Source organism: Calypte anna, chromosome 14 (assembly GCF_003957555.1).
Source record: "Calypte anna isolate BGI_N300 chromosome 14, bCalAnn1_v1.p, whole genome shotgun sequence".
NCBI lineage: Eukaryota > Metazoa > Chordata > Aves > Apodiformes > Trochilidae > Calypte > Calypte anna.
In genome coordinates, this window is record NC_044260.1 from 724,580 (window position 1) to 748,227 (window position 23,648).

Sequence of the window (23,648 nt, forward strand, 5' to 3'; positions counted from 1 at the left end):
CTGAGACACACTCAGCCAAGCTGAGGCTGAAAAAGCTGCTTGTGGTTCAAGAGCATCTCCTCGACAGAGGAGAGAGGAAGGCTTTTCATTACTCCCTTTCTTTTGCAGCTAGCAGAGCTTCCCCTCACTGGTGTGGGGGCTCTTCCCGCTCCCCCCTGCAATGGAACATTAAAAGCCGGGGGCAGCAGATATCTTGACACCCTGTCAATCCCAGCCTTTTCCAGCAGCAGTCTCTGAAGGCTGGCACTTTGCTGCACAGAAGAAAACAAGTGAGAAGAGAGGGGGGGAAGGCAAGAGCAAGCCTTTGCAGCCAGCAATCGATAATTGTAGTGTCAGTCACTGCCTAGGAAGTTCCCGCATCCCCACTGGGGCTGGTGGGGAGCGGGGGGAAGGGGAGGGCTGGGCTCTGCCCCACACAACATTGGGCATGGGGCAGGGAGCAATGGCCGAGGGTGAGAGCTCAGCCCTGAGCAGGAGCCTCCCGCTGCATTACTCACCACTTGATGTAGCTTGAACCTTTCAACTCATTCCCCTTGGGGATGGAGCAGGCTGGGCAGAAGGTGTCAAGAGGAAGATGCTCTGCTTTCTTATATTGAGGCTCTTTTTTTCTCCACTTTTTTTTTTTCCTCCCCCATTTTGGGCTCTAATATTCTCCTCAAAATAAGAAAGAACCCCCCCCCAAAACAAAAAGAAAACCCCAACCCAGCTCCCCCTCACGTGTGTCTTAGCAAAAGCTGAGGGAAAAGATCAAGGAATTCTTCCTTTTGTGCAGCTTTCAAGACCAAAGATGTGCCGGTGAAAAGGGGAGGCTCAGAGTACCAGGCACACACAAGTGTTAAAGGAGAGGCTTCCCTTTTGTCTCCAAGGCGATCAGCCAGCAAAGGGATCCACAAATTAATTAAAAACTGCACTGTCTTGATTGAGTTATTCCTGCTTGCATCCCACCTGCCTATCAAAAGACTGGGAATGGCAGAAGGAAATTCCTGTTTCTTTCCCAAGCAGCTCAGAGATGTACTATGGACTGTCTCATTCGCCTTTTATCCCAGGCAGCAAAGGAAATAAAAAAAGGAAAGGGCTGGCACTGTATCCAAAGAGATCTCTCCCGGAGGATGCGTCTCTCTCCCGTGCTAACAAATGCTGCGGTATTTGGCCGATTTGGAAGAAAAATGAACAGATTTACATGTCATGTCTGGGCCAAATTGTGGTTGTAACTCCATGAAGTTGATGGAGATCCATCGGAGATTAATTTGGCCCAAGGTCTGTGCTTTCTCTACGGGGAATAGGCTGGATCTCTGCCTTGGTTGAAACAAGAGTTATTCAAATGGGTTTGTTGTGGCTGCGCTATGCTCAAGTGGTAGAGCTGAGCAAAAATCCCAACTGGTTGTATCCCTGGTGCCAGAGCACCATAAATACGCGTTGAACTGTCAAGTCGTGTGTGATCTCTACCACGTTTACCACCAGGAATGTGTTAGGGGAGTAGATTTATATATGTAGGGGCTGTGCATAAGTCTCTCTGTGCTTTTGCTAAGGAGGCTTGAACTCCCTCCTAGCTTCCTGATGTGGAGAATCCTTCCTCCCCTTCTGCTTATGGGATTTCCACCTCTGCCAGGACCGGGCTCAGTCTGAGCCCAAGCAAGCCCTGGTCCTGATTGCTGGCTCATACCCATGCAGGGCTCAGGCTCCGTTCTGGTTTGAGGGAACATCCTCAGGCAGTGCTTCCCAGCTGGAGTCAGGGGGTTGGTTTGCTGCTTTGCAGTCAGACCTTGCTTCCTCTGCTTTATTGTCATCTCCGTTCTTAGTCACCGCTCGATGCCTCACCAGGGGACACTGCTCCTGCTGCATTTATGGCAGCCACTAAAATTGGCTGTCGGTGCTTGTGCTCCGGCGGGGAGGGACACTGAGCATCAGGGAGGCTCTGCCCAGCTCTGTTTATGGTCCTCGACATCATGTGGGGTGTGCAGGGGGGGCTGCAGGGCAGGTTGGTCACCGGATGGGTCTCCCGTGCTGGGGAAGGACCTCCAGCTCTGCTGGGACCCATCCAGCTCGTGCCAGGAGGGGATACAGGCACAGTGCTGGAAAGGAGCAGGACCAGCCACTTTCACAGGTGGAGGTGGCTGGCATGTAAATAGAACGAGATGCTCAATATAGTAGGATAGAATAATTAAAAACGTTCACGGATGGTGGCTCACAAAGGTGTGGACGTTCCCTGCTCCAGCGAGGCACAGCTTTCCCCTCCCAAACACCACGTCCTTCATCTTGGCTGTGTCTGGGCAAACCCCCACACTGCCTCGTCCTGTCACCACGTGTCCTTCACCACGCCGTATGATCTATGGAACAGGGCTGGCCTCTTCACCAGGACGGTGACTGGATCCTCCAGAGGAGACTCTAGTCCTATCATAGCATGTCCTTCACCGTGACTGCTGCTGCGTGAGGGGCACGGTGGCGCGGGGGTTTAATACCTTGTAATTCACTGTGACTGCTGTGGCAGGACCTGCACCGTGCTGTGCTGCTGCAGCCCTTCACACCCTTCAGCTTCTGCATCCGCTTCCTGGCTTTCAAGCCAGGGCTGGGTGGGAAAGGACAGGTAGCATGGGGACCCTGGAGGTGCTCCAGGCTTGGACCCTGCTCCCAGTGAGCATGGGGACAGTGCTGAGCATTCCTAGGACATGGTCCCATCCTGCCTTCTGGGGGGTTTGCAAGGGGGAGGTCTCCTTGGGGAGAGGGTGCTGGGAGCCAGACCTTGCCCAGGCAGGGGAGAAATCCCCACCTGGCTGTGTTGAGGTGAGAAATGGCCCAGAGATGCCAGGAAAACATCTTTCCTCCAAGTGGTTCTCAGGCAGCACAATAAATGTCAAGAGCCCAGCGCACACAAAGGAGAAGGGGACATTTGGCTACTGAGCATGTTTGTGCCAGGAGCTGATTTACTCTGAAAACTTAAAAGACTCTTCGATGTTTCCCTCTCTGCTGGTTAACCCTGTTCCTTTCCCAGTTAAATAGAAATGCATCTGCCATCAACAAAGCCCTTCTGGAGGCTTCACTGTGAACATTTGCTGTGCCCTTCTCCCCGCTGAGGTGCCACGCCAGACATCACTCCCTCTGCCACCACTCCAGGTTGGCTCCACCCTGGGCAGAAAGTCGTTGTACCTGTGAGCTTTTGCTTCTGTGGCAAAGTGAGGGTCCCACAAGGAGGGAGGGCCAGGTGCTGGAGATCCCTGGTGCCCTCCAAAAAGGAGCCAGGAGCTGCGATTGTGCATGGCACAGGGTGCGGGTGACAGCAGCTCAGCCAGGAGTCAGATTCAGGGTTGGTGCTTGATGTTGCTGTGCTTTCTGGCAGGATGCAAAACCATGCTGGGAGGCTGGAGCCTGCAAGAAGAGCACGGTGAACATCCTCAAAGGGCTCCTGAGCTGGGAGAAGGAAACATTTGCCAGCAAGACGAACGAGGGGGTAGATTTTCTGACCTTGTGCTTCCCTGCAGCGAGCATTGGTTGTGGTGTTGGTGGAGCAGCCATTAGCTGGGAGCTCACAGTCCAGTTTTCTGAAAGACAGGAGTTTGGTGTCTCCCATTTCACTCCTGTGTAAACTGGGAGCACCGCCACCACGCCTGCTGGGACTGGGAAAAGAGATATTTGGCCCAGTGGCTTTTCTTCCTCCCACATCCCCCAGCTACATATCTGCAAACAGCTGTAGGAAGAGCAGGGATCATTAGCTGGAAGGATCAGATGAGATAGTTTCTTAAAAGGATTGTCTGGTTTCTCTATTGATCAGCCTGATTTAAAAGAGGGAGTTGGGTCAGAGGGCATAAATTATCATTGAAGGAGGGGTGAAGGCCTCACAGGCTGTGCTGCACTTAGCTGCAGTGCTGAGGAATGTGTCTCTCGGCAGGGACGTGCAGAGCTGAGCCATGGCTGCTGGCCAAGCTGGGTCTCCTCTACACTGAACTGGGAACTGAGTCAAGGGAAGTGCATTGCAACTTGGTTAAAGAGCCTCTCACCACCGAACTGGTTTCTGCAGCCCCTGCCGGTATCACAGCAAGGGGTGTTTGGGATTGTAAGGAGAAGGGTGCAAGGCATGGCCCCGTTTGAAGTTTGGGGTGCTGTGCTAGTTTCGAGGAGCTGTGGGGTCCTGCTGACTGTGAGCTCCCTCCCTTCCTCCCTCCCCGGGGAGAGGATGCTCTCTCTTCACAGAAACCTGTGACCTCTCCCTGGCTTTTCCAGGGCTCCCTGTGTGGTCTCCAACGAGATGCTGAACCATGGGTGGTTTCTGCCTCCCTGGCTATAAAGTGAAGCTAATCTGCAACCTGAGGTTGCTGCTTTCCCTGTTCTTGTGATCGCTGCCCCGGGGCTCCCGCATCTCCTGCCATCAGTGTCACGGGACTCGCAGCCTTGGCTTACGGGAAGAGGAATGGGAAAACATCCAAAAAAAAACCAAAATTCCATCCCAGATGATTGCAGAGAGTCTGGTGTGGGGGACACGCTGTGTCACCGGCTTGTTCTGCAGCAGTGTGGGTCCCTGCAGCACCCATAGAGCTCCCTGGGCAGCCAGGGCTGTAGGAGCATAATTCCTATTCACTCAAGGTGCAGCTCTCTGTGGGAACTGCAGCCCTGTGAGGTACATAAAGCCCAAGGCCAGCTCTGTGCATCATACTCCACCTTTCCTCATCCTGATCTTCATCATCCTCATCATGGCTCTCAAGGAGAAGCTGCAGGAGCAGTTGTGGGACGCTGCACCATCTTTCAAAGGGGCTTTGTGCCCTTTCCAGCCTCAGTGAGGTTTGTTCCTGTTTTACTTCTGGCCATGCTCAAATAAAACAATTAAAAAAAACAGATTTTTGGAACATCATCAGGAGGACAAGCAGAGCTGCTCTTGGGGGCTGTGGGCAGGCCTGAGGTGCCCCAGAGCAGCGCCAGTGGGGGAGGCTGGTACAGCCACACCACTGGTGTCCCCAGGCTGGGGACGTGTCCCAAGGGTGGGTCCATCTGCCCTCTCTGAGCTGCCCCACACACCAGTGGTGCCACGGTGCTGCCTGTCCTTGTTCCTGCCTCCCGTGCTCCCTGTCCCCATGCATGGAGGCCATCGGGGACGAGCATCAGGCTGGTGGCAGCCTGGCTCTCACCATGCAAACAATTCCTCCAGACCTTGGCCTCCTGGCTGTGGTGGTGGCCACTGGTGAGCAGTGCCTGGGCCAGCTTTATCCTGGAAGTGTCCCCAAACGCCAGCCCTGCTGGTGAGCGCCAGGACGCGGCGGGAGGCGGTGACTGGGCCTGCTGGCACTGGCTACCATTTTAGAGGAAATGCGGAGCGCCGGGTGATTCTCTTTTTTAATTGAAATTTCAGCCTCAGTGGTTTGAGGGAGAGGGCGGGAGAAGGAGCACAAGGCGAGCGTGACAGGAGGACGATGCTCAGGGCGTGGGCTGAGGGGGAGCAAGAGGACACCAGGGTGGCAAAGCATCTCATGGCACCACCAGGAAGGGATTCCCACAGCCCACAGCCTGCTCATGGCTGCAAAAATAAAAACAACCCTTAAAAAGCGCAGAGATTTTTTTTTTTTAGGGAGGGGGAGGGTGCTTTATTGTTTCATTATTCCTCTATTTCTGTTTTGCTTCGGATGGAGGGCCAATTAAATGAAATTACGCGCTGCAGTCTGGCACCCCGCGCCGGCTCGGAGCAATCAGGTGTAACGCAGCATGGCTGATGAGAGCCAATCAAGATGTATAAATGAGGTGTTGACATTCAAACAGCAGGTACCCGCCACCGCCCGGCCGCAGCCGCGCTCGCAGGCTGCCGAGCCCACGCCGCCTTCCCAGAGATGGGGCCCTGACAAGAGCTGGAAGGGCCAGAGCCCAACAGGGCAACCGGGATCCACTTTGGCTCCAAAGCACAGGATCCCAGGCTGGTTTAGGTTGGGAGGAAGCTTAAATCTCACTCAGTGCAACCCCCCTGCCATGGGCAGGGACACCTCCCACCAGCCCAGGGTGCTCCAAGCTCCATCCCACCTGGAGCAACACTGCCAGGGATGGGGCAGCCACAGCTTCTCTGGGCAACCTGGGCAACCAGGGGCTCAGCACCCTCACCCCAAAGGATTTCTCCCTCAAATCGCGTCTCAATCTCCTCTCTTTCAACTTGAAACCCCCTTGCCTCATCCCTCCAGGCCCTTAACCAGAGACCCTCCCCAGCTTTCCTGGAACCCTTTCAGGCACTGGAAGGTGCTCTAAGGTCTCCCTGGAGTCTTCTCCAGGCTGAAAAACCCCAACTATCTCAGCCTGGGTCCAGAGCAGGGATGCTTCAGCCTCTGGTCATATCTGTAGCCTCCTCTGGACTTGCTCCAACAGCTCTGTGTCCTTCTTGAGTACCCCAGAACTGGACTCAGCACTGCACAGGGGTCCCACCAGAGTGAAGCAGAGGGGGACAATCCTCTCCCTTGCCCTGCTGGTCACACTGCTGGAGATGCAGCCCAGGATGTGGGTTTCTGGGATGCCAGCACACATTGATGCCTCATGTTGAGCTTCTCATATTAAGCATGACAGCAGGGACACACTGACCAGCCTGGGCTATTTTTGGTTGGGTGGGCATCCCCACTGAGATCCCTTGGCTGGCAGCTGCCATCTCTGGTGCCAACACATCAGTGCATCCCATGGTTGAGAAGATGCATCCCTTAGCACTGTGCCGGGGTGGGCAGCAAAGAAAAATGCTATTGCTTTGTGGAAACTGAGCTGGTGGCACACAGGCAGTCTTCCTGGCCTTGGTGTTTGCCATAGCTGCTGGCACAGGACATGGTCTTCTCGTGGGGAGGTGGGAGCTGGCGGCGTGGCAGGAGCTTGGAGGCCATCCGGGGAGGAGAAAGCAGCTCCGTGGCGAGCAACCTCATCAGCGTTTCCTGTCTCACGATGGAGAAATCGCATGTGGTGAGCGGCTCTAAAAATAGGCTCAGCAAACTTTTAACCACATTTGCAGATGTTAAAGGTAAAGCCAGAGAGAAAACCACCCCCAGCGTTAACCCTCCAAGAGCTGCCAGCCCCAGGATGACTACAGAGGAGCCGGATCGGAGGGCAAAAACCCCTGGATGGGCTGAGGCAGTGTCTGATGAAGGCTCCGTGTCCCCACAGAGTGAGCCGGGGAGGACATTAGGAGCAGGAGCACGTAGCAGCAGGCTCTGTCTAACAGCGCTGCCGCCTGACCCTGATTTGTAGCGGGGCTGAGCGGGGAGGTTTGCTGCGGCGGCACAGCTCTGCCTGCGGTAGCAGCCGGCCCGGCGGCACACGCACGGTGCTGCCGGTGGCACCGGAGGCCATGGCCATTGGGTGGAGTGGGAAGGAGAAGCTGTCAGATCTGGGTCCCTCTGGAGAGGGAAAGAACAGGTGGGGACACACGGTCCCGGGGATTACTTCTCCCCATGGCAGTGGTGTTGGTGTCTGGCAGGGTGGTGGTGAGTTGGCCGGGTGTCACCTGTCCCCACCCGTGCTAGCCCGGTGTCTGGCAGCTTTGTCCAGTGTGTTATGGCCATGCTGCTGTCCCCTTGTGACCTGCCCCTGTGTCACATCACTAGGGATGGAGTCATTTGGGGACAATGGCCAGGGCTTCCAGGTCCTCTCCCAGCCAAGGTGTCAGCTCTCTGATGGCACCCAGGGGACATTGTTTCACCTACCCAGTCTCCCTCGGGAGAAGGGTGACAAACTGTGCGAGGGTGCCAGCCCAGTGGTCATGGCAAGGTCCCTGTTCACCTCCCCAGGGCCATGGTAATCTCTGCATGGGGACAGATGTGTCCCACTGTCGTTTATACCCGGGGAATTGCAGAGGCAAAACTGAAATACAGAACCTGGGGGGTCAAACTGGGTTCTGCCATCATGGTCCTTGTCTGTGGAGTGCTAGTAAGAGATGTTCTGTCCCCAAAAAGTGGAAGATGTTGCACTGCCCATCAGCATTGCTCCTTGGTGCCACAGTCCCTGTAGCTGTGCCACCATCCCGAGCAGAAGAGAGCAAGGAACTTTAAACTTCACAAACCTGGGAGGGTGACTCAGACCTCGTGGTTATGGTTTGGATTGTCACCAGCCTTTACCTGCAACCCTGGAGGGAAAAAACTGCCCTTCTGAGTTTTATTTAGTTAAGAAACACCCCAAACTAACCCTCAAACAGGCACAAGCTGTATGGTGCCTCGCAGCAGGATGGCCGGGGTGGCAGGGAGCAGTGCTGGTCCCCATGGGTCCCCATGGGCCAGAGCCAGCTGTGTCAGGATCGGTGTTTTGGCAAAAGGCATCACCTTGCTGGTAGGAATAATAACCAGGAGGGAGAGAGGGCCAGGGAAGGCAGACAAGCAAATCCGTTTTATCAGACGCCGCGTATTTTATGAAAGCACATTTCAGCTCTTCAGCCTTGGAAAGCTTTTCATACCCTTTAATTTTCTAATAAAAAGGAATTACGTTTGCTGAAAAGCCAGTAACAAGATTCACTGTCATTGTCTTTTGTACAGACCATAATTCCTGGCTTGTGTTCCTGCCTGCAGCCTTGTTGTGTGGTCCAAGGTGTGGTTCTGGTGTAGTGGCAGCGGGGCACGGGGGGCCACAAGCTTTGCTGGTGGGAGCTCATGGCAGCAACCTGATTGTGCCGGGGGTGAAGGTGAGCGATTGTTTGCCATCATGGTGATGCCACGCACTGACTGCAGACATCCTTCCCTGGCTGTGGTTGATGCAGGGTGGCCATCCTGGTCCTTCGTGGGGAAAGCTGTCCCCAGAATCCCAGGGATCTGATTGCTGCTCATAGCGTGGCAAGGAAGGATGAGCACTGGCACAGTCTTATTTCCCAATGGTGTCACCTTGGCAAGGGACACGCGTCACTGCTAGTGTGGCAGGTGGGACATCTCTTGAACCAAAGACCAGGGAACTGAATTGCCCCATTTTTGGCCTTGTAACAGTGAGCTCGAGAGTGGTGTGAGGTCCTGACCAGGCTGGTGGCAGGGGGACAGCTTTCCCGGTCTCTGATATGCCCAACCAGCTGCCCGGGGCAGCTCCACCACCCATGTGTCAGGGTGCCGGGCAGCAGCGGTGCAGCACGGCTGGGGCTGGCACCAAGAGCCACCATCTCCTCCCATGTCCTTGGCACATCCCAGCTGGTGCTATAGGAATCCCTTGGGAATCCTGCTTGCTCCCTCATGCTTCCCAGGGTACCTTTCTGTCCAAGCACTGGAGCCGTGGCCCTGCCTTTGCTGCATACGATCCCGTCCGGCTGCCACGTGGCGCCGGAGCCGCGATGCCGCAACCGCCGGCGCTGCCTCTCCCTCCGAGTTGCTCATTTGAAGTTTCAGCTCGCCGGTTGTTTTGGCACAGGGAGGACAGAAAGCCAGCACGCAAACACCAATAAATATCTTCCACAACCTCTCCCATTGCCCCAGTCCTCATTTTCATTCTTACTTCCCAGCTGGTTTTGGGGGGGAAAAGGGGTTTTCAAAGCTTTCCGTAAACGTGTGTAACAATAGGAAGCGTTGCCTTTTAGCCTGCGGCCGGCACAGTTTTAAATGAGGTCCCAGGTAGTCATGGTTACCTCTCCTCTTCAGTAAGAGATGACTTTTATTTCCTGCCTTTTGTATTTGCACATCTCAGATGTACATTCTCCTAAACCATAATTGGTATTCACGGATAGACAGGGACACAGGAGCGAGCTGCCATGAGAGGGGAAGAGCCAGATGGACGCAGGGGGTGTCAAGGTCTCCAAGCCCCCAAACATCAGGAAATCTTAATTTCAAGTCATTTTTCCTCCCCTGGCAAGGGCGGGGAGAGGCAGACCTGCCTCTCTGCAGCCTCAGGGCTTGTCCTGATCCCACCTCCCTTGCAGCATCGCAGTTAGCCTGGCTGCTGCCCTGGGATTCGGGATTCATCCTGCCTAGGAGCAAGCTTCTCTTTGTGGAAGGGCTTCCTGGTGTCCCACATTCCCTCCCAAGCATCCCTTAGTACTGCTGAGCCAGCATCCAGCTCAGGACCCAGCCCCTAGCAGGATCCTGGCTTGATGAACACTGGTGGAGGGGTCTAATCCCCCACCCTTTAATTTTTGGAGGTGAGGAGGGAAAGCATGGCCCAGGGAGTGGGCGCAGGAGGGAGAAGCTCTCAGTGATGATAGATGAAAGATCATAGCCTCATTCCACAGGATCATTGCTCTGAGTGTGGGCAAAGCTGCACGTCCCAGGGGGACCATCACCAGGATGCGTGTGAGCCTGTGTTTCAGGGCAGAGGGGATGAAAAGCCACATATTTTATGCCTTTTTTTTTTTCTCTCTCTCTCTCTCTCTCTCCAAAGCACCAGGAAAACAAAAACCCAAGCTGTCTAATCAGAGACAAGCAGATTCCACCCACTTCCTTGGAAAACTTGCATTTGCTAGGAAATCATCTCGCTGCATTTACAGCAAGCAGAGTGCCCCAGCGGTAGCTCGTGCCTTTCTGGCAGGATGATAACCAGTGCTGAACAATTATTGCGCTGGAGCGGGAGCAGCAGACATATTGGCTTTTCTCAGCCAGCAGGAAAGAATTTGCAAAACTAAGCAGGCAACTGGAGCAGCTCGGATTTGCAGTGCTGGCTGCACAGTGCTGAGGATTCGCAGCTCACCAGATTTGCTGGTGGCAGCATATCAGGGCCCTGCACACCGCATGCACCTGGGCTCCTATTTACATTTTTTTTTCTAATTTTTTTTTTTTTTTTCCAAGGGAAGTGCCTGGTTTAGCTGCCTGGAAAATGCCTCTGGTTTTTGAACACTCAGCCCCCCACGTCTGCACTAGGGCTGGTGGGGAGAAGGTGTTTTTTCTCCCTCTTTAATGAGAAAAATATGTTCTTGTCCAGGAGGTTATCTTTAAAAAACAAAGCGCTGGGAAGAAAGGTGGCTCAGTCTGTGATACCTCTGCAGAGCCATGATTGATGTGCAGTACCTGGGAGCCTGCCCTGTGCCATTTATGGGAGGAGCAGGATGAGTCCCAGGGCTCCTGTGGGAAACCCACAGCCCCAAATCCCTGCTCAGGGCAAAGCTCCTTTGCTCAGTTTTAACTCCAGGCAAGGTAGTGTGGGGTTGCCAGAGCAACTGCCATCCTACATTCCCTGGGCAAAACTCACCCTGATTGTGGGTCTTGCATCTGCCTTGCTGGATTTGGAGCTAGGATCTGGCCCTGATCCCCCTGTGCCCACTCACAGCATCCTCTTCCCAGCTGCTGCATTTCCCAGCAGGATGCTCCTATGCAGAAAAGCAACATGGCAGGGTTCCCACATGGGTTCCCACCTTTTTCCCACCACGGGTGCCACCTGACAAGGACCCAGCCCCACTCTGGATGCAAACTGCACATGGGTTGCACCAGCAGCTGATGGAGACTCCAGTATATTAGCAGCATTAATTAAGTTACAAAAATTATGCATGTTATCAGTTATGAGACGACCTTTCGTAAACTCAGTTATTAAAGCAATAAAGCATGACCCGCTGGTCCTCACCAGTTTAATGGCTGGCTAAGAGTGTGGTTTTTCACATAATACTTTTAGCAGGTCATTAGCTGAGCAATAAGATAATGCACAGAGCCGACGTGATGCACACGAGTGGCAGCAGAGGCAGACACGTCACCCGCTGGGGGGGACATGGGGCTGGGGGTCACCCACCCTCCTGCACTGCTTACATGGAGGTGCATGGGCTCCAGTGGTGGCTGGAGGTGGTGACAGTGGTGAGGTGTCCTCCTTGCCACCATCACCAGCTCCAGCCTGGCTGTGATGTGTCAGATTCCCAGTGTCTCAGAGCAAACCCAACCCTGGGGTGCTTTGGGACAGCTTTGGGGCTGGCATCAGTCCCTCTGTTTCCCTGTGTCACTGTCCAAGTCCCTACCACAGAAGGGAGATGGGACATTGTGAGAAGGCCACCCCAGGATTCCCATTTGCAGCCCTGATACTGCTGTAGGATGGCAGACCCTGACCTTCTGTGGGGCTGTGGGAAGGATGGAGGGTCCTGGTTTCCCTCTGCCTGTCTGCTCTTGGCTTGTGTATGGTGCTGGTCTTGGAGTAAGGACAGTGCTACTCTTGGTGTATGGATAGTGCTGGTCTTGGTGTATGGATGGTTCTGGTCTCAGTGTATGGATGCTGTTGTTCTGTCTGGGCTGAGATCCTGATTTGGGGGTGTCCAGGTTGGTCCCTGTGTCCCCACTGTGCCCCCTGCAGCACCTATCCCCTGTGGGGACATGCCACATATCCAAGGCCACCCAGAAGGAAGACACCAATCCTTGGGGTGTTGGGTCCTGCTCCCTTCACACACTGTTGCCATCACAGCACACATCCCTGCTGGGTGCTGATGCCTTTCCTACCCTCAGCCACACCATGGTACCCGCTGTGAGCTGCACTGCACACTCAGCACCCCCAGCACCCCCTAAGCCCCTGTCCCTGCCAGCAATTTCCAAGCACTGACCCTCTCCATAAACAAAGGAGAGGGAGAGGGAGGGTGGCTGGCATGTTAATATACTCTCCCCCCCTCTTTTCCTCCCTTCATCCCTCTGGGAAAGGCCTTTGCAGATATAAGCAAACCTTGATTAAAAGCTGCCTGACAGGCAACGGCAGCAGCAAGCAGCAGGCAAGGAAGCTCTCCAAGTCCAAAGGGAGCTGCTTCTGCTGCTGCTGCTGCTGCCTCCATTCTCAGATGTCCCTGATCCTTTAATCAATCACAGCCACGGAAGAGAAGAGCAAACACCAGGTGCTGGGGCAGAGGTATGTGCCTGCATTCGTTCAGCCGCAGCCGAGGCAGCGGGGCGGCCGCACGCCTTCAGCTGGAGGCATGGAGCAGTCCTGCCCTTTTATCTCAGGGACTGTGTCCCTCTGATGTCCCTGTGGGACCTGGCACAGAGGATGAGACCCCATGGGCACAGGTAGTGGGATGGGTGCAGGCAGCGGGATGGGTGCAGGCAACATCTTGCCTGCATCTGCCCCTTCCCCTAGGTGCTCTGGTGAAAAACGCGTCCCCAGGGGAGGGGTGCTCCCTGCTCCCATCCCTCTGGCTGTGCCTGCGTAGCAGTGAGCATGGAAAATGGCATGTTTGGAGCTGGGATGGGGGTAGCCTGGGTGATGGATCTGGCCAAACCATCCAGCCATCGACAGCAAACCAGGGCCAGGCACATGGGGCTGTGCCCACAGCAGCCCTGGAGGTGGCTCTGGTGGAAGCTCCATCCTGGGCTGCGCGGAGTGGGTGAGGGATCTGCTGCAGCCCTAAACCACCAGTGTCCAGAGAAACTCCCCTCGGGATGCTTTGTCACCAAGTCCTGTGTGTCACCACAGGACTCACCTCCTGTTGAGGCTGGAGATGCCGGCACACAGAAGGGGAAAAAAACACCTCATTTTACTAGACCCCAGCAAAGCCCTCTGTGTCCTGCCGTGTTTCCCTGCTCGCCAGCAGGAGCAAATGAACGGGGGCTGCGATTTTCTTTGCTTATTATTTTCCTTTTTTTTTTTCTTTTGCTGTTGCTTATTTTTAGCACCGTGTCTTAATATCCAGTGACAGTGCCCTGGGACGTACCATGCTGCTGGTCGGATGAGAAGGTGTCTGGGGCAGAGCCTCTTGATGCCACAAACGAGTTTCCAGCCAATCGCCAGCACGGCGCTGGCTAACGAGGCACCCGCCACTAACGGGGGTCTCCAGGGAGGAATGTGGCAGGGGAAGTGGGAGAGTTGAACCATTGCTCTGCATTTGTCCAGGCTCTGCAGGGAGGGACTTGCTCGTGGGTTTTAAAGTCTTTTTTTTTTTTAATGTTCTTTAATCAGGTGGTTTTGGTAATGAGGGGCTGAGCACCGGCAGCTGCAGCGGTGGTTGAGCTGTGTCGGTGGTTGGGGCCGTGGTGGAGAGTGGGTGCCCACAGCATGGGGATATTCAGGGGTTTGGTGTCTTAAGCAGGATTCTGGAGCCATGCTGTCCTCAGTCTGCCTCCCCAGAGCTGCTTTTTGGGAAGGGTGAAATGGTTTCCACACCGAGACACACCGCGTGGCTGCATTTTTGGACCTTCAAGTGTTTTTTATCACAGAGATGTGGGGATGTGAAGATCTTGTTAGGACCTGGGTAGGAGCTCACCGCTGGGTGCACATCCAGAAGGGTCCCCATGACCAGGGAGAGCCAGGCACATCCTCATGGGGCTGGTTTTAGCCTCAGGTGCCTGCACGCGGGCGCTTCCAGCCCCCAAGCCCATTAGTTATGGATCTTTGTAGAATAATCCTGCTCATCCAGGTGAGCTACCCTGTGTGGCAAAGCCTCTTCAGAAAGAAACAATACTCAGCTCTGGCTGGGCTGCTAATATGGAAATGGGGTGATACAGAAGCCTGGATTGAGATATCATGGGGCAGCTCAGCCCCAGACCCCCAGGAATCCCCAATATGGGTGGGGAGCAGGGGGCTTTGGAAGGCCTGGGGAATGCCAGAGGTGGGGGATGATCCCCAGCCACTTCCCAGGGTCTGGCAGCTCCCGTGTCTGTGTTTAGTTTTGGGCACCTCAATACAAAAGTTTTTTTATTGAGGTGTTGGAGCAAGACCAAAGAAGGGCAACAAAGCTGGTGAAGGGTTTGAAAAATGTCCCTTCTGAGGAGTGACTGAGGGTGTTGGGACTGTTTAGTCTGGGGAAAATGAGGCTGAGGAGAGACCTTATCACTCTTTACAAATACCTGAAAGGAGGTTGTAGTGAGAGTGGGGTTGGTCTCTTCTCACAGGTGACAGATGACAGGACAAGAGGAAATGGCTTCAAGTTGCATCAGGGGAGATTTATGTTGGATATCAAGAGAAACTTCTTTACCAAAAGGGTTGTTAAGCACTGGAACAGGCTTCCCATCGAGGTGCTTGTGACTCCATCCCTGAATGTGTTTAAAAATCATCTGGATATAGTGCTTGGGGACATGGGGTAGTGGTGGGTGGTCAGAAATAGGATAATAGGGTTAGGATGAGGTTGGACTCAATGATCTTAAGGTCTTTTCCATCCTGAGCAATTCTCAGATTCTCTGTCCACATGTGGCCCTGGCAGGAGCCACAGAGCTGCTTCAGGCTGGGATGCCTCTGGGTTTTGGAAGGAGAAGGGTCCAGCATGCAGTCTCCAGCCCCATTTCTGCTTTGAGTCCTCCTGACAGCACTCCTGACAGCAGCTTCTGCTCTCTGCACAGCAGCACCTCTCTTGGTTTGGAGGAGCAGAGGGGAAGCCCCCTCTCATCCACTCAACCTCCCAAATTCATCCAGACATCGCTATGTGCCCAGGCATGGTAGTGGAGTTCTGGGGTCCTCCTCTGCCCCACTCCTGACCTGCAGTCTCACTGAGCTGGGATTAAATCCTCCTGAGGACACACGTTTGAGATGCTGGGATGCTCCACACACAGTCAGGATGTTGGGATGCTCCAGGGTTTGAGAGAAGCCAGAGGAAGGTGCCAGAGCAGCAGCCATCCCAAGCATCAGGCAGCTTTGGAGCCCATCAAGAGACACTGATGGACATCAAGGGACCCCCCAGATCCAGCTACAGGATCCCCCCTGTGCCAGGGGAGGTCTTGGCAGCAGCATGGAGGGCAATAAGACCCTCCTGGTGTTTGGCAGCACGTTTCTCATCAGCACAACACGGCGTGCACCGCCGCGGGTGCGCGGCTCGCTGCTATTTAAGGAGCCTACTTGAAATCCACCTGCAAGAGGGGAGAGGAGCACCAGCAAGTAAATAACCCAGCAACCCGCTGGAATAAAAACACCAGCGGGGGCACGCGGGCAGAATGAGAAGAGAGGCAGGGATTTAAGGGGAAAGAAAAGAGAACATGAAGTGGGATCTGGTGATCGAGGGCTTGGTTCCAGTCTTCTACAGGGATGCTCCCTGCTTGGTGGGGAGACCCCATCCCATGGCTGTTGTTAGGGGTGCTTGACAAGTCCCCAGTATGGGCAGGAGGCTGGATGGAGCCCTCACTCACCTCCCCCCTTGGCATGTTTACCACACACTGCCATTTGGGTCTTGCCTTTCTCCCCCCAACTCCTTTTCTGAAACATTATAAATCAAACGGCTTAAAATGTAAAGCATCAAGAATTCTAAAACCTTCATCTATTATTAACTGTGACAGTAAATTCCACCTCTGAATGTTTCACATAGCAACTGTTACCAGGACTCAGCATCTGAAGCTGAGCAACTTTCCATCACACCTAATGCCAAGACCGGTCCAAGGAGACACCCTGCTGCTCCCAACACCTTGCCCTGGGATTGGGAGCCCAGTTTGAACTTCACATCGCTAGGACAGGAAAGGAGCTTGATGCCTGCTTGTCTGCCTGCAGGAGATGGTGGTGGGGGTCCAGGATTATGGCCCTACCCTACCTCCACGATGGACACATAACCCCCATACTTCCTGACTTTCACCATCACCTTACGGAGCACTGTAAATGATGAGGCTGGGAATGCAGCAGAAATGTTTTTGCAGGGAATGTTGTTGTAGTTGTGGTGTCCCCCACCCTGGTGGATCTCTCTGCTCTGAGCATCAGGGTTGTGGTGAGCTTGTGGTGTGCTGGGTGCCAGCAGGGACCGGGAGATGGGCATTAGCCACTGGTGCTTGTTCGTGTTCCTCACATGGCATCACTGCTCTGTGTCATCCCTGTGCCCACAGGCTGATCCGGTTCTGTCTGCTGCCAGCTTAGGGGGAGCCATGTTGGGGTAGTTTGGGGCAGATTTGGCTGTGTGGCATCAGCAGGAGTGTGACTGGAGGAGGAGAGAGCCCTAGTTCTGCACCTGAAAGTGACTCAGTGCGAGCTGAGCTGGCACACCAGTATCCCCAGTGCCAAGCTGAGGCTCACACCCTCATCTTCAAGCAACCAAACCCCCGGGCAGCATGCTCCAGGCCATGCCAGGTGCCACCCACACCCACCATGGACATCCTGGCCTGGCTGTCACCCTTCCTGTAAATTCTGGTGGCTGCCTCTGGGATCTCTGCCGTGCTGGCTGCCACCTCCCTGGGGACAGGCAACAATTTTCCTGCTCTGGAGAATCTTGTGAAGGTTTGAGTGAATCTGGGAAGCAAATCTAATTGGCAACCTGGTAATTCCTCAGGGGGACGTGTACTTTGGTCATATCTAAGTACATTCCAGCCAGTGTTTAAGACATGCTGAATCCAAACTTGGACAGTCAAATACCAGCAGCTCTAAGCTCCTTATCTATTTCAGGCAGATTAACTCCTTAATCATCCCTTTCGGAAGTTCCCTGCCCCAAATTCCTCTCTCCTCCCCTTTTCATCCACCCCCCCTGTGGTTTTGGAGCAGGAACAAAAGGAGCAGATTTTGGGGGGGTGCAAAAGGTTGGGACGATGCCTGTGGTGATTGACAGAGTCAATAACCAGGAACCATGAGGCGTTTGGAAATCAGCTTCCCCCACTCACCTGCCTCTGAATTTGTCTTCAGGATTTGGAGACGGGAAATGTATAACACCAAAATCATTTATCACACAACGTTGAACCTTGATTTATTATTTTCAATGCCCTCTTATTCTTTTTTTTTTTAACCATGATTTTTTTTTTTTCCAACCTCCTTTTATTTCCCCTTTTTCTCAGGGGATTCCTACTCAGCATCCCCCAGCCAAGATCCTGCCAGGGGTACCAGGCTCCGGCCATGCTGGTGGGGGAGACACGGCACGGGAGTGCTCATTTTTTCCCCTTTTTTTCCCCCCTTTGGCAGGCGGAGGAGGCTGTGCCGAGCCAGGGGGACGCAGCCGGTTCTGGCCACTGTCACTCAGGGGAGTGTCGGAGCATTACGCTTCATTACCGAGCTGTCTGCTGCTGGCAGGAGATGACTTAGAGGGCAGAACCTGGCAGCAGCACAACTGAACTCATCTCCATTGAACAGACCCATCTGTGGGCAGACACCAGGGCACAGCATCTGGGGGGGGGGAGGAAGGGGAGGATGCCCATGACATGGTGGGGCAGGGGGGGTTTGCAATGTGGTCGCTGGGTTGGTGCAGTTCAGCACAGGGGAACGGCTGCCCCGAAAGCAGAGGCTGGAGATTGCTGGGGAAGGTGAAGGGGGGTAATGCCCCCCCTAACCATGGGTCCCACTATGGGGGGAGGGCTCTAAAACATGGGTATAAACGTCCCCCTGTGCTAACCAGTGGGGAAGGGACGTGGTGGGGACACAGTGGCAGCGGTGGCAAAGCTCTGTGTCCTCTAAAAGAGGGAGCTGGAGTGCTGGAGGGGGCAGAGCCCAATGCCAGGGTCTGGCCAGCCTGCAGTGGCCTCATGCCTCCTGGTTTTGGCTGTCACAGTGTGAATTTGCTGAAGGTTTTCATGGCAGAAAAACCTGGCTGTGGCTGGGACAGAGCCCAGCCTGATGGATCTGGAGGGGATGAACCCAGTGGCACAGCTGGGAGAGCTGGAAATGTCTCAGGGGACCTTTTGGGCTCTGCAGAGCTGCTGGGGATGGAGACACTCCGCAGGGCAGGAGGTTTGGGACCATCAGGAGGAAAATAAGTAAAGAAAAACGGGTGGATTTTGCTCCAGAGCGTGCTGCCCCAACGGGGAGTAAATTTATTTGTTTAGGAGGGTTCAGACTGAGCAGCAAGCGTCCAGCCTTTATTTCCCTTTTTTTTGTTTTCCCCTTTTTTATTTTATTTTTCCCCTTTTCTCTATTTCTTTTTTCCTTTTTTTCCTTTTCTTCCTTTTTTTCTTATTTTTTTCATCTTTTTTCATTCTTTAGCCTTTTTTGTTTGGGTTTTTTTTCTCTCCTTTTCCTTTTCTCCTTTCCTCCCCCTTTCTTTCCTGCTTTTTCCCTTCCCCCCCTCCCCTCCTTTTTTTCCCCCTCCCTTTTCAAATCCTTTCCTGCCAGCTGGCATTTGCCAGCAGCAAGGAAAAAAAAAAAAAAACCAAAAAACAAAACAGCAACTTGCTCTGACTCCCAGAACCTCCCCATCCTCCCTTAACCCAACCCTCTGCCAACCTCCCAGCCCTGACATCAGGGACCCAAACCCCTCCCTGCCTTCCTCCAAAAATAAAGGAGAAATATAAAAAAAAAAAACAACAAACCCAGAGGGTGAGAGGATGGAGCTGGCGGATGAGCCGGATTTCCATGCAAGGGGATGAGGTTGGGGAGGCCACGGGCTTCCCCTGGCAAGCACAGGAGAAACTGGGGCCAGCAGAAACGTTGAGTCATGAGTGTGGTTCGCAGGCGTTGGGTTTGTTGGGGTTTTTTTGTTGGTTTTTTTTTCTGTTTTTTTTTTTCTTTTTTGTTTTTTTTTGTGTTTTTTTTTCCCAGAGTGAAATTCCTCACTGGGGAGGAGCAGAGCTGGTGGGGATGAAGGATTGTGCCCCACAAATAAGGCATTAACCTCATGCTGGTGGGATGCACCCCGTGGCAAGGGGGAATTCCCTAGGTAGGTACCCCTCCTCGGAGAGGGTTTTTGGGAGGGGGTACCCGCCTGGGGAATTCCCCCCGTTGCTGTCTGGGAGGAGTAGCCTTATATGTAGGGGTTGCAGGAGATGGGGACCCCCATCCCTCCTCCTCACTACCCACGTCTGCCCACCCCTGTGTAATGGGCGGCGCGGCCCCAGCTCCATTTATCATCATCTGTGGGCAAGTGAAGTGTGGAGGGAACAGCTGCTCCGGTCGGCTGAGCGCCGAAAAAAGGGGGGGGGAATGGATCGGGGTGATGGAGGGAAGGAGGGAGAGCCGGGGAGGGGGGGGCTGGCCTTGTGGGTAACGCCCTCCCCCACCCTCCCCCCCCAAATGGGGATGGAGTGGGATGGGGTTGTGGGAGGGGACTGGGTGTGTTAATGGTGCATTTGGAGGGGGGGGGAGCTGGGTCTGAAAGGGGTTTATTGGGGAGAGGGTGTATTAATGGGGTGCGCCGGCAAGAGGAGGCATTAAAGGGGCTCAGCAGGGGGGGATGCAGTAATGGGGTGCACTGTGCTCTGGAGAGAGGGTGTATTAATGAGGTGTATTGGAGAAAGGGTGCATTAGAGGGGGCTTATTAAAGGGGTTCAGTGGGGAGAGTGTGTATTAATGGGGTGCACTGGAGACTGTATTAAAGGGGTTCATGTGAAGGAGGGTGTATTAAAGGGGTTCACAGGGAAAAGGGTGCATTAAAGGGTTACACAGTGAAGAAGGTGTTTGAACAAGGGGTTTAGGGAGTGTGTTGACAGGGGGTGCACCCAAGAGGGTGCATTGCCCCCCCAAGCTGGGTGCCACTGCCCCGTGCCAGGCACCGCGGGGGTGTCCGTGGGGCACAGGGACAGGCAGAGGGTGGATGAGGGTTACCCGCTGCCCCGGGCAAGCCTGCGGGTCCCTCTGCACCGCCGGAGGGGGGAGGTTGGTCGGTCTGTCTTGTCTGTTCTCCCTCCAACTCCTCTCATTCCCAGCTCCTGAGGCAGGATGCCTTTTCCTGGGCTGTACGCTTCCCCCCCCCCCCCAGCTTCCCCCTCAGCTCCCCTTTTCTCTCCTCCCTTAATAACCAAATCCTCCGGAGCAGTTTGCGGTGTGGCAGCCGGCCAGAAAGGGTTTCTTTAAACTCCACCAGCTCGCAATTAAACAAATCCAGGGCTGACGCTCCTTGATAGGCACTTATCCCCTCACGACAGCTACCAAGGGGGAAGGGGTGTCCATCCCTTTGCTCCCCTCCCACCCAGTGCCACCTCGAGTCACCCCTTGGTGGTGGGGCGAGGGTTGGGGGATAGAGGGAGCGGGGGTCCGAGGTCCATGGCGAAGCAGCATCATCCCTGCTGCTATTTTTAGCCGTCGAGTCCTTGCTTGTTGATGGCGCAGTGGCCAGGGAGCAGCCGGGCTGGGAGCGGGGGGGTGTGGGGGGGTCCGGATAAGTCCCTCCCGGGATGAGCAGCAGCTGGGAAGCGAGGCCGGAATGCGGGAGACGAGGGGATGCAGAGAGCATGGGGAGATGCCCGCTGCCCACCGGGACCGGGTGTTGGGGGTCTTGAGTGCTTACCGAGGGTCCCCAGGCACGGAAGATCCTGGCCTGCCTTCAGAGGGCTCTGGATATCATCCTGCCGCGTCCCTGGCCAGCCCAAGGGAAGGGGGAGGAATGGAAAGCAAGCAGGGAAGGAAGGAAGGAGGGATTGGAGGGGGAGGAAAGGAACACCAAACTCAGCCGCGCAGCACAAATCCTCCTCAGCAGCAGGCGGGCTGAGAGCCACCCTGCAAGGGGTGTGAGTGGCGACGGGGCTGTGCCAGCCTGGCAGTGCCACACGGGGATCCGGATCAGCCCCGGGCTCTGCAGCACGGCCCCGGGTCATGCTGCAGGGTGATGCAGCGGGTCCTGGCGTGTCCCTTAAGGGTGACACCAGCGCTGTGCTGGGAGCCGCGGGGCTGGCTGGGCTGTCCACACGTCCCTGAGGACGGGATGCTCCCGAGTGGCCGTAGCCAGAGGTGAGCGCAGCTCCTTGTGCTGGGGCACAGGGTGATGCTGGCTGCGGGCACCATGATGTCCCCAAGTCCCCGCCTCCTCCCACAGATGCCTTGGGGACCCGGGCCGTGAGCCCTGCCTGCAGTCGTGGTAGCTTTGCAAGGGCCACCAAGGGCGAGCGTCTTCCTGCAGCCATGTCCGATGGCTCCGTCATCGATTCCCATCGTGGGGGCAGCAGGAGCTGGGCTGGAAACTTCTTCAGAGCCAGGAGAACACATCCAGCAGGGGAGTGGAGGGGGGAGCGAATGTGCAGGGCCCCCGGGACGCGGGGAAGGGCCGTAACCTCGTTGCTGTCGACAGCTTGATTTGATGCCATTAAAGCGTTTGCTCGGAAACAGCCTACATCAGGCGGCAACATCTGTTACAGCCCTTCTCCGGCAAAGCCGCGGCTGAGCTGAGGGCAGAGCTGGCCTCCGGCTGCTGCTGGTGATGTGTGTGTCCCCTCCCGGCCCCCAACAGCAGCGGCCGCTCCCCCCGGCACAGCCCGGTGTGGGGGCTGCAGGAACTCTGGGGCATGCACAGCCAGCAGCTCTGCAAACCCTGCATGGATCACAGCCCGCAAGTATGGAAACCTTGCATGCATGCACAGCCTGCAACTCTGCCAACCCTGTGGGCAAGCTCAGCCTGCAAGTGTGCAAACCCTGCATGTGTGCAGAGCCTGCAAGTGTGCAAACCCTGCATGTGTGCACAGCCTGCAAGTGAGCAAACCCTGCATGTGTGCACAGCCTGCATGCATTGGCACCCTGCACGTACGGTCCCCTCGGTGCATCCCCTCCTCTCCGTGCCGGTGAGCAGCCCGTCCCCTCGCACCGCGTGCTTTTGCGCAGCCTGGAACTGTCTCAGCTGTTTGGAAAATGAGCAATAATTAATTAATAACAGTAATTAATAATAAAAGAGAAAGGGGGGTGTGGTGGGGAACCTCCCCTTAAAAGCACCAGGCGGGGGTCGTCTCAAGCTGATTTCATTTTCCAAACCTGCTCCACGTGGAGCGAGGGGCCCTTTTCTGCCTTTAATTTTCTCGCTGCCGCCCGGGGCAGCCCCAGAGGCCTGGCTTTGATTTTGCTGCCTTTGTTCCATCAGCCCCGGCACAGGACAGGGCAGCACTGCGCCGCGGTACCGGGTTTCTCACTGACTCCTCTTTTCCCTGGGACTGAGGCTTTGACTGCATCCCGTGGCTTGTGCAGCTTGTGAGATGTGGGCATGGAAAGCAACCAAAAATGGGGATGGGGCACCGAGGGGGCATGGTGCTGGGCTGAAACGGGTGGCAGCAAAGCCAGCACCAGCGGTGCCAGAGGGCAGCATGTGACAGGAAGGATGTGTTCCCCCTGCCACTGAGCCACTCCTCTGCCTCCGAGCTCAAACGGGTGACCCAGATGCTTCCCAGCACCTACCACAAGCAGGGCTGGGAAATTGGGATGTTTAATGCCGACGGTGGGGGGATCAGTTTCCAGATGGGATCGCACTGGGACAGGGGAGATTGGCTGGGGGCTGCAGGAGGCAGCAGCAGGCAGAGACAGGCAAAGCCAGCAAGTTTAAATGACTTTTTTCTTTTTCAGCAGAGCCTGCGGTTCTGGCCCTTCCCGGTGCTGCTCCCAGTAATTAGCCCAATAATTAAAAAAGAATGGTGATAAGCAGGGTGTTCAAAGGGCCTGATGGGATCCCGGTGTCCCTGGGGGGGGGGGGTGTGGGAGGATGGGGGGTGAAAAAAAGGGGGCTGGGGGACCCTGACATGGTGCAGGGGGTCCCAGAGAGGCATGGGGCAGGCAGGGAGGAGGTTTGCAGAGCGGGGTGGGCTACAGAGGTGGGGAAGGTCTCAGCTGGAGGGAGACTTGGGGACCCCCAGGGCTGCAGACACCTGCTGTGGAGCAGGGAGATGCAAGGAGAGGTGACACAAGGCCAGGCGATGAGATGCGGGGTGACACGCTGCCATGGCAGGCAGTGTGAGGTGATGCAAAGCCAGCTGCTGCGATCTAGGGCACCAACAGGGCAGCGGGCTGCAAGGTGATGTGATGCAGGGTGATGTGATGCAAGGTGACAAGATGCAGGGCGATGCAGAGCAATGCGATGCGATGCCAGGCGATGCAATACGATGCTGTGCAGGGCAACGCGATGCAAAGCAACGTGCTGCAAGGCAGTGCGAGGTGATGCAGCGCAGGGTGCCATGCTCCAGGGTGCCAGCCAGGGCGATGCAGTGCCGGCAGGGTGATGCCATGGTGAGCAGGGTGACGCTCCTGCGGTGCAGGTGACACAGCCTCTCTCCATGCCCGGC

The 23,648-nt window shown here is 55.3% G+C and overlaps 1 protein-coding gene across 5 annotated transcripts in view; it reads left to right on the forward strand.

Moving 5' to 3' along the window:
• The window catches only part of RAI1 (retinoic acid induced 1), a 72,043-nt gene that overhangs the window by 39,333 nt on the left and 9,062 nt on the right, over positions 1-23,648 (forward strand). The gene's annotated exons all lie outside the window — the stretch shown is intronic.